We start from the raw sequence: 7,756 nt of genomic DNA on the forward strand, positions 1-7,756 counted from the left end.
TCAACTTTAACTTTTGAAGAAAAAGTCCTCTTCACGGAGAGAGACAGTTGACTCGAAGTAATGAACTTGATGGGGAGAAAAAAGGGAGCACACTGTCTTCACTTAAGGTCCGAGTGACCAAAACATTGTATCTCTATCCAACACTCTATCAATACATTTTTATAAGTGAAGACAATGTGTGGGACTCCCCTTTTTTCTGAAAATTGAAAACACAAAAACATATCAGAGCTATTTCCTATAGCAGTGGTTCTCAAAGTGGATTCCAGGGTCTCTGTTCCTTTCGGGGGGGTCTAAATTGACCCAAACAAGTAGGTAACTCTGACATCAGCTGAAGAAAGTTGACCTTTACTTCCAGCCCTAACCATGTTTTACAGAAGTACCGTCGAGAGCCTTCTCACCTACTCTTTCACCTCCTGGTACGGTAACAGCACAGCTGAGGAGAGAAAACAACTGAACAGGACAGCCGGAAAGATCATTGTTACCTCGCTGCCATCCTTGGCATGGGAGACATATTATACCAACAACATTGCATGAGAAGAGCACTAACATCATCAAGGACACCAGCCACATTGTATATGCATTCCTATCCTAGGTTATATTTGATGGAGGCTATACAGTATGGGCATCTATACTGTATGTGCTTCCTTGGAGGCCTCGACTGTCATTTGCCAGGTCTTGCCTGTTCCCGGTGGTTTTACCCTTAAATCTTGCATTCATTTTAGACCATAAATGCACCATTTACCGTTTAAGTAATCAAGACAGATCTGTTATATTTTTCTTATTCCATCCTGATTGGCTATTGGCTTCTAAAGTTGTCATCCTATATTTGCCATCCTATATTTTATATGACATCCTACATGTTTCATATCAGCGTCATGGTGGCACATATATTCTGTGAGCAGCTAATCTTTGCGGATGTTGGACTGACTCCCCGGAGGCCAAGCAAGAACCTGTACCCCAAATCTTTCACATCGGTTTGTTATAGCACCACCAGGAAGCCGATTTTTGCTAAATTCTCCTATCCAATTTTGTCCAAACACCACACGCATTTGTACACATTATCTCTATGGTCATGTGATTAAGACTCTTTTTCATATTCCATCCTGATAGGCTAGGCTAAGATTGGTTTCCAAAGTTTGCAGGAGTTTTGAACAAAATGCCTCAAATCATGGATTTCAAACACTGCTGGCTCACAACATTAACAAATGTTTTTGCCTACTTTTATTAATTATCCTGATCAACATTTGTTTTGCTTTTAAATTAATATCTGTAATTTGTTACATTTATATTCGTCTGTAATTATGTTTTAATGTGCTGTTGTAAAATAAAACAGACGTTGACACTTGCTGCGTCTCCTTTTATGCAAATTTATTGCAGACAGCGATATGGATGCAAGAATCCATCCATATAAGGAAAGCTGTGTTAGCTGATCTATTAGTGAACGGGAAAGGTTGTGCTGTTGGATCACGTCCTGAAGGTACTTGGTGTGCCATGCCCTTGGTTGCCTTGAAGGACATCACCACTGTTTTGTACTGGTGAGTGCAGCAACTGCAAGCTCTTTGTTTACATGTAAACAGTTTTCAGGCAGGACTCTCAAGTAGAATATAAAAATGTAATCTTTTATTGGTACAAATGAGGAATTTTTATAAAACAACTTTATATATCAGCAGCTAAGGGACGTACGTTCTAACAAAACATTAAGATTGGGAGAAGCCATGAAACCCACTGAATCCAATTGAAGAGCTGCTATTACAATTTCATTCTTAAGATTAGGAAAGGAAAGTATCTTCTTAGATGTTCCTAGATGCAAGCAGTTCATTGTAAATAAAAGGAGAGATGGCAAGCTGAAATGGGCATAGACAGAAAGAGATATGTTGTGAAGAAGATCTTGTAACAAATTCAAATACATGGAGAGAATTCAAATGGAAAGCAATAACTAGATTTTTCAGGATGGCAGAAATAGTGACTAAAATGGGACCAACTCCTTCGAATAGATGTTAGAAGGGCTGTAGGGCACATATCGGGAACCACACTCATATATTCTTGGGGTCCCAAATTAAGAGGGTTCTGGAGGGAGATATCTGAAACACTAAAAGACGTTTCTGGTCAAAATATCACAGAGGATCCCATGGTGATGTTGCCGGGAGTGGTGCCGGAGGGAATTGAGGGCAGAGCCAAAAAATACCTACTCCCCATACTCACAGTGGCCACAACATGTATCACAATTAAGTGGTTGAAACCAGATCCACCAACATACAATGTGGACTGAAAAAGTACGGGAAATGTATCAGGTGGAACAAATTAGACTTCAATCAGATTTATTAATTCAAAGATTGGAGTCCTGTTATGTCCATACTAATACTAGAAAATAAACAGTGCAAAATGAAAAGCACAGAAAACAAGTTACTTTACCAGGTGACTCTCTAGACTAGAGTGTATAGGGTGTATATTAAGTCACCCAGGCAGCTGTACAATAAATATCACCACATGCACAGGTATGTTACACATAATCAAACAAAAATGTAAAAACCTCTTTTCATTCACATTTGCATGTATACCAGTAAGACTCCCTAATCGGGAGATAAGCGACCGTTGGTCGCTTATCTCCACAAATAGGCCAAAAGTTTGTTTTACCAATTATCAAGACATACGGGCAGTTGACAGTTTGCCATGGTTACTCATTGAAGTTGAATCTCCATATATGGAGATAACCTACGCATCACACTAAGTCTGAACTCACCAGCCCATATTTGGGCATGAGCAACTTATGTCTCCATATATGGAGATATGATGACATCACACAGTCCTCAGCCGATGATGTGGCGTGATGTCATACAATACACAAACGAGCCCTACAGTATAAAGGGGCAATTCTTGCCAGGAAAGAAGCATTTCTTCGACTCAGACCTTATCGCCAGGGTTGGCTTATAGCAGCTGTCGGTAGGACCATATATGGATTCTGTTAGTGTGGATCTCCTAACAGGGCATCATCTGGGATACAATCCCTTTTATGCCCATATATGGAGATCCCTAACAGAATCCCTTTCATGCCCATATATGGAGATCCCTAACAGAATCCCTTTTATGCCCATATATGGAGATCCCTAACAGCATCCCTTTTATGCCCATATATGGAGATCACTAACAGCTAACAGAATCCCTTTTATGCCCATATATGGAGATCCCTAACAGAATCCCTTTTATGCCCATATATGGAGATCCCTAACAGAATCCCTTTTATGCCCATATATGGAGATCCCTAACAGAATCCCTTTTATGCCCATATATGGAGATCCCTAACAGAATCCCTTTTATGCCCATATATGGAGATCCCTAACAGAATCCCTTTTATGCCCATATATGGAGATCCCTAACAGAATCCCTTGTATGCCCATATATGGAGATCCCTAACAGAATCCCTTTTATGCCCATATATGGAGATCCCTAACAGAATCCCTTTTATGCCCATATATTATGGAGAAATCCCTGTTCTGAGTATCTGACATCAGTGTGATGTCACCTGTTTATGCCCATATATGGAGATCCCTGCTCTGCGTATCTGGTTGCTATGGTAAACAGTTGGTTGCTAGGGTAAAAAACATGGTTGCTATGGTAAACAGTTGGTTGCTAGGGTAAACAGTTGGTTGCTAGGGTAAAACCATGGTTGCTAAGGTGGTTGCTAACGTACACTAACAAACGAGCAACAACAGACTGTTGCCACAGCAACGTACACAAAGGTTTGTGTACACGTGTGGTGTGATGTCATACTGATGCGGAGATATGAGCAGGGCAAAGGTGTGACGTGTGACGTGTGACGGACGGACGGACGGACGGACGGACGGACGGACGGACGGACGGACGGACGGCCGGCCGGTGGAGGTTTTCATAGTAAACTGCTCCCTGACGGTCGCAATAAACATATTCTCATACCTTCTCCAGATCACATATAGGCCTTACACCCCAGACAACACCCCTTGCACCGTCTCCCCACGGGGAACAGTACACACCTGACAACAGTAACACACATTTTCACTGTATAAAATACACATTGCAACAGAGAGAAATATAAAAGCAGTGGTGTAACTAAGTACATTTACTTAAGTACTGTACTTAAGTAAACATTTTAGGTACACTTTACTTGAGTATTTCCAATTTCCAATACTTTTACTTCTAATCCACTACATCTCGGATCCAAATATTGTACTTTTACTCCACTACATTTATTTGAAAACTATATTTACAGTATGTGTTACTTTGTAGATTTTGATTATTAGTACAACACGTACATTAACCACATCAACAAGCTAGTTAGTTACCAGTAAGGCTCCCTAATCGGGAGATAAGCGACCGTAGGTCACTTATCTCCACAAATAGGGCAAAAATGTGTTTTGCCAAAATCTTCCTGATCCATGTTGATGACATGAGTGTAGACATACTGTGTAGTGATTTTCGTGATTTTAGGGCAAAATCTGTAGGAGCAGTGTCCAAAAATGTGTTTTTAAAAATCGGCCTGGAGGTGGCGCTATATGGGACAGATTCATGTTGATGGGATGAGTGTAGATATACTGTGTACCGATTTGCGTGATTTTAGGGCGAAAATTGTAGGAGCAGTGTCCAAAAATGTGTTTTGGAAGAATCGGCCTCATGGTGGCGCTAGAAGAGGGCCATGTGAGAAATGAGGGGTGGGGTCTCCGCGCCGGCAAGGCGGACGAATAGGTACCGGCCCCGGCTGTCCCGGTCGCTCCTAGCCGGAGTTACGGCATTTTATGTGAGCTGCAGTATAGGGGGTCCTCCACTGGGGGCGCCACCACTTTTGCATCCGTTCTGGAGCACCAGGAGTCGGTGGTCCCCGGGAATTCCCCGTGAGCAGCCCCGTTGGGGTGGTCATTTGGTCATGTTTGCGCATTTGGTCATTTTTTACATCTGGGGGTCCCCCAGGGACCTGGGGGTCCCTGGAGCTCCGGGGGTCCTTGGAGGTTGTAGTTTGGCAGCCAAGGAACGTGTGTGCAAAATTTGGCATGGATCGGGGCAACGGTTGCGGAGATATAAGCAGGGAAAAAGTGTGACGTGTGAGGTGTGACAGACAGACTGACAGACAGACTGACAGACTGACGGACTGACGGACTGACTTACACTTTGTGCAGGGTTTGATAGTAAATGCGACCTACGGTCGCAACAAGCTAATAATGCGTCGCGATCCAAGGCATTTTGAGCTTGTAGATCTGCTATTTTCAAAATATATTTTATACAGTACATTTGAAATCTTGAAATGGGTGAGTACTTTTGGTACTTTAGTACATTTTGATGCCAATACTTTTCAACTTTCACTCAATTAGAATTATAGACTTTTACTCCTAACTAAGTATGTCTATATTGCAGTATTGATACTTTTACTTAAGTAAAAAGTGTGAGTAGCCTACACTTTCCACCACAGGATAAAAGTAATAAAACAACCAAGCAGGCTTACCATTCATCAAGTTGGTAACCTCCCCCTCTTGCAACACACTAACCAGTGGCTCAGGAGGTAGAGCAGGCGCTTCATGGGAACCGGAAGGTCTTCTATCCCGGGCTCCCTCAGAGTTACAGTCAAAGTGTCCATGAGCAATAGACACTGAACCCCTAATTGCTCCCAATCAGCAGGTTGGTGCCTTGCATGCATGGTTTCCTCAACAGGTGAGTGTAAAGCACCTTGGATAAAGGCACTGTATAAATGCACCATTTTATGGTGCTGTGGGGACCCAAAGATCGGTGACCTGCTACCTGCCTGTTTAGAAAGGTCTTAAATACCCATGTCATCACTTTATCTCTCTCGTCTAGGGCTACAGATTACACTAAAGTCATTAAAATGTTACCGAACTTACAGTACATGAATAACAGAATCAATCTTAGACAAACATCTGTGGCATCAGTATGAATTTAATTTCTCCAGGGACTTATTCCGGACAGACTTCTCAAATGAATCTGCCCTTTAAAATGTGTATACGTGCAATGCGCAATGATGTTTAGCATGTTGGATTTACCTGTCTCAAGCAGGTTTGAATTGTTAACAAGTTCATTTTGATACTATACAGAGATGAACTGATTGCAGTGGCTTCCTCAAAATTCAAACAAACCATGGTAGGCTGGAGCATTCACTGCATTGTGAAATGGTCGGCAGTAATGTCAATACAGTGAGTCGCATAGTCAATATCCATATGGAAATTTAAGGACAAAACAAACATGTACCGTACTAAAGAATGCTTTTGGTCATAGAATTATACCCATCTACAATACATGTACAGTATTACATTTGTTAAGATGATTTAGATGGCGATTCTTGTAATCAAGGTATGAAAGTAACAGAAAGAATATGATGTTGAGACAGTATCAAACCATGAGCTAATTCCTTTTAACTGAATGACAGAATTTACTCTGTCTTTTGCACAAAATAGCAGATACATAATTTCAGTGTCGGCTCCATCATGTGGTTGGAATTACTTGGATTGTGTTTCTCACAAGCCACCGTGTTGGTCCTACTAATGTTCAGTAAGTGTTAACAAAACATTTTGCTTCTCAGAGACTGCAGCTGAACAGTCACTGTGATTTAATTCCTTTTTGCAGGGGCATATGGCCATACAAATATCATTTGTCCCTTGGTAGTGCTCCCCCCCCCCAACTCTCTCTCTCTCTCTTCTCTCACACTCTCTCGATTTCTATCTCTCTGAGTGACCATTGCTAGCTAAACCTACATGAAAACCATTCATCATTGCTTCTTTAACATCAGATTAATGTGGGAGAAAGTGGAACACACAAACACTGCCACGCATGCACTCATACGCACACGTACACACACTCTCCACTGCTCTGTATAAGCTATCAATCATACAGATTGTCATTATTCAAGTCTGTCATCGACAGGTCTCTCCCTCTCGCCGTCTTGCGTACACACACACACACAAACACACACACACACACACACACACATAGAGGGCGAGAGACAGAGAGGGAGAGAGATGGAGAGAATCATGAATCATAAATCTTATGAATGCCATGGAAAGACTGCTCAGCACTATGAGAAAAGAGGATGATGGATTGATGTGGCGAAAGCGCAGAAGACGGACAGAAGGCTCTAACCACCGGTGCTGGGGTCACAAACCACGGTCCAGGGGGTCAAGTGGATGGAGGGAGGCACAATATGGCCGAGAAGAAGTCAGGCAGAGAAGGGCAGGAGGGTAGGGGGGTGGGTTTGGGGGGGGGTTGAAGACAGAGGGGAGAGACTAAACGGTTAGAGGAGAAAAGAGAGATAGGGGGAACGCTGCCACATCGAGGCTAAAGTCATAACTCATCTTTTATTAAAAATAATGAAAAAAACTTAATGAGTTAATAATATCTGGAGAAAGAGGGAGAGAGAGCGTGTGTGTGTGTGTGTGTGTGTGTGTGTGTGTGTGTGTGTGTGTGTGTGTGTGTGTGTGTGTGTGAGAGAGAGAGAGAGAGATGGAAGAAGGGATAACAGAGAGGAGGATGGAGGATGGAGGAAGGGAGGGAAAGAAAAGAAAGGATAGCGAGGATAGAGGAAAGAGTAAACAGTGCATATAAGACAATGGCGCGATGGACGAGTCCTCCATGTGTCTCCTGTCTTTCACCTCTGGCCATTTATTGGAGTTTACCAAGTTCACACAGCATCCATTAGATAAGATGGGCACAATCATTCCCATGTCTCTCCGCCGACCCAAATCCCAGAGCCTGCTTTGGTAATTAAAGGCACTTAACAACCAAT

The sequence above is a fragment of the Nannobrachium achirus genome (assembly GCF_963921795.1).
Source record: "Nannobrachium achirus genome assembly, chromosome: 17".
Classification (NCBI taxonomy): domain Eukaryota; kingdom Metazoa; phylum Chordata; class Actinopteri; order Myctophiformes; family Myctophidae; genus Nannobrachium; species Nannobrachium achirus.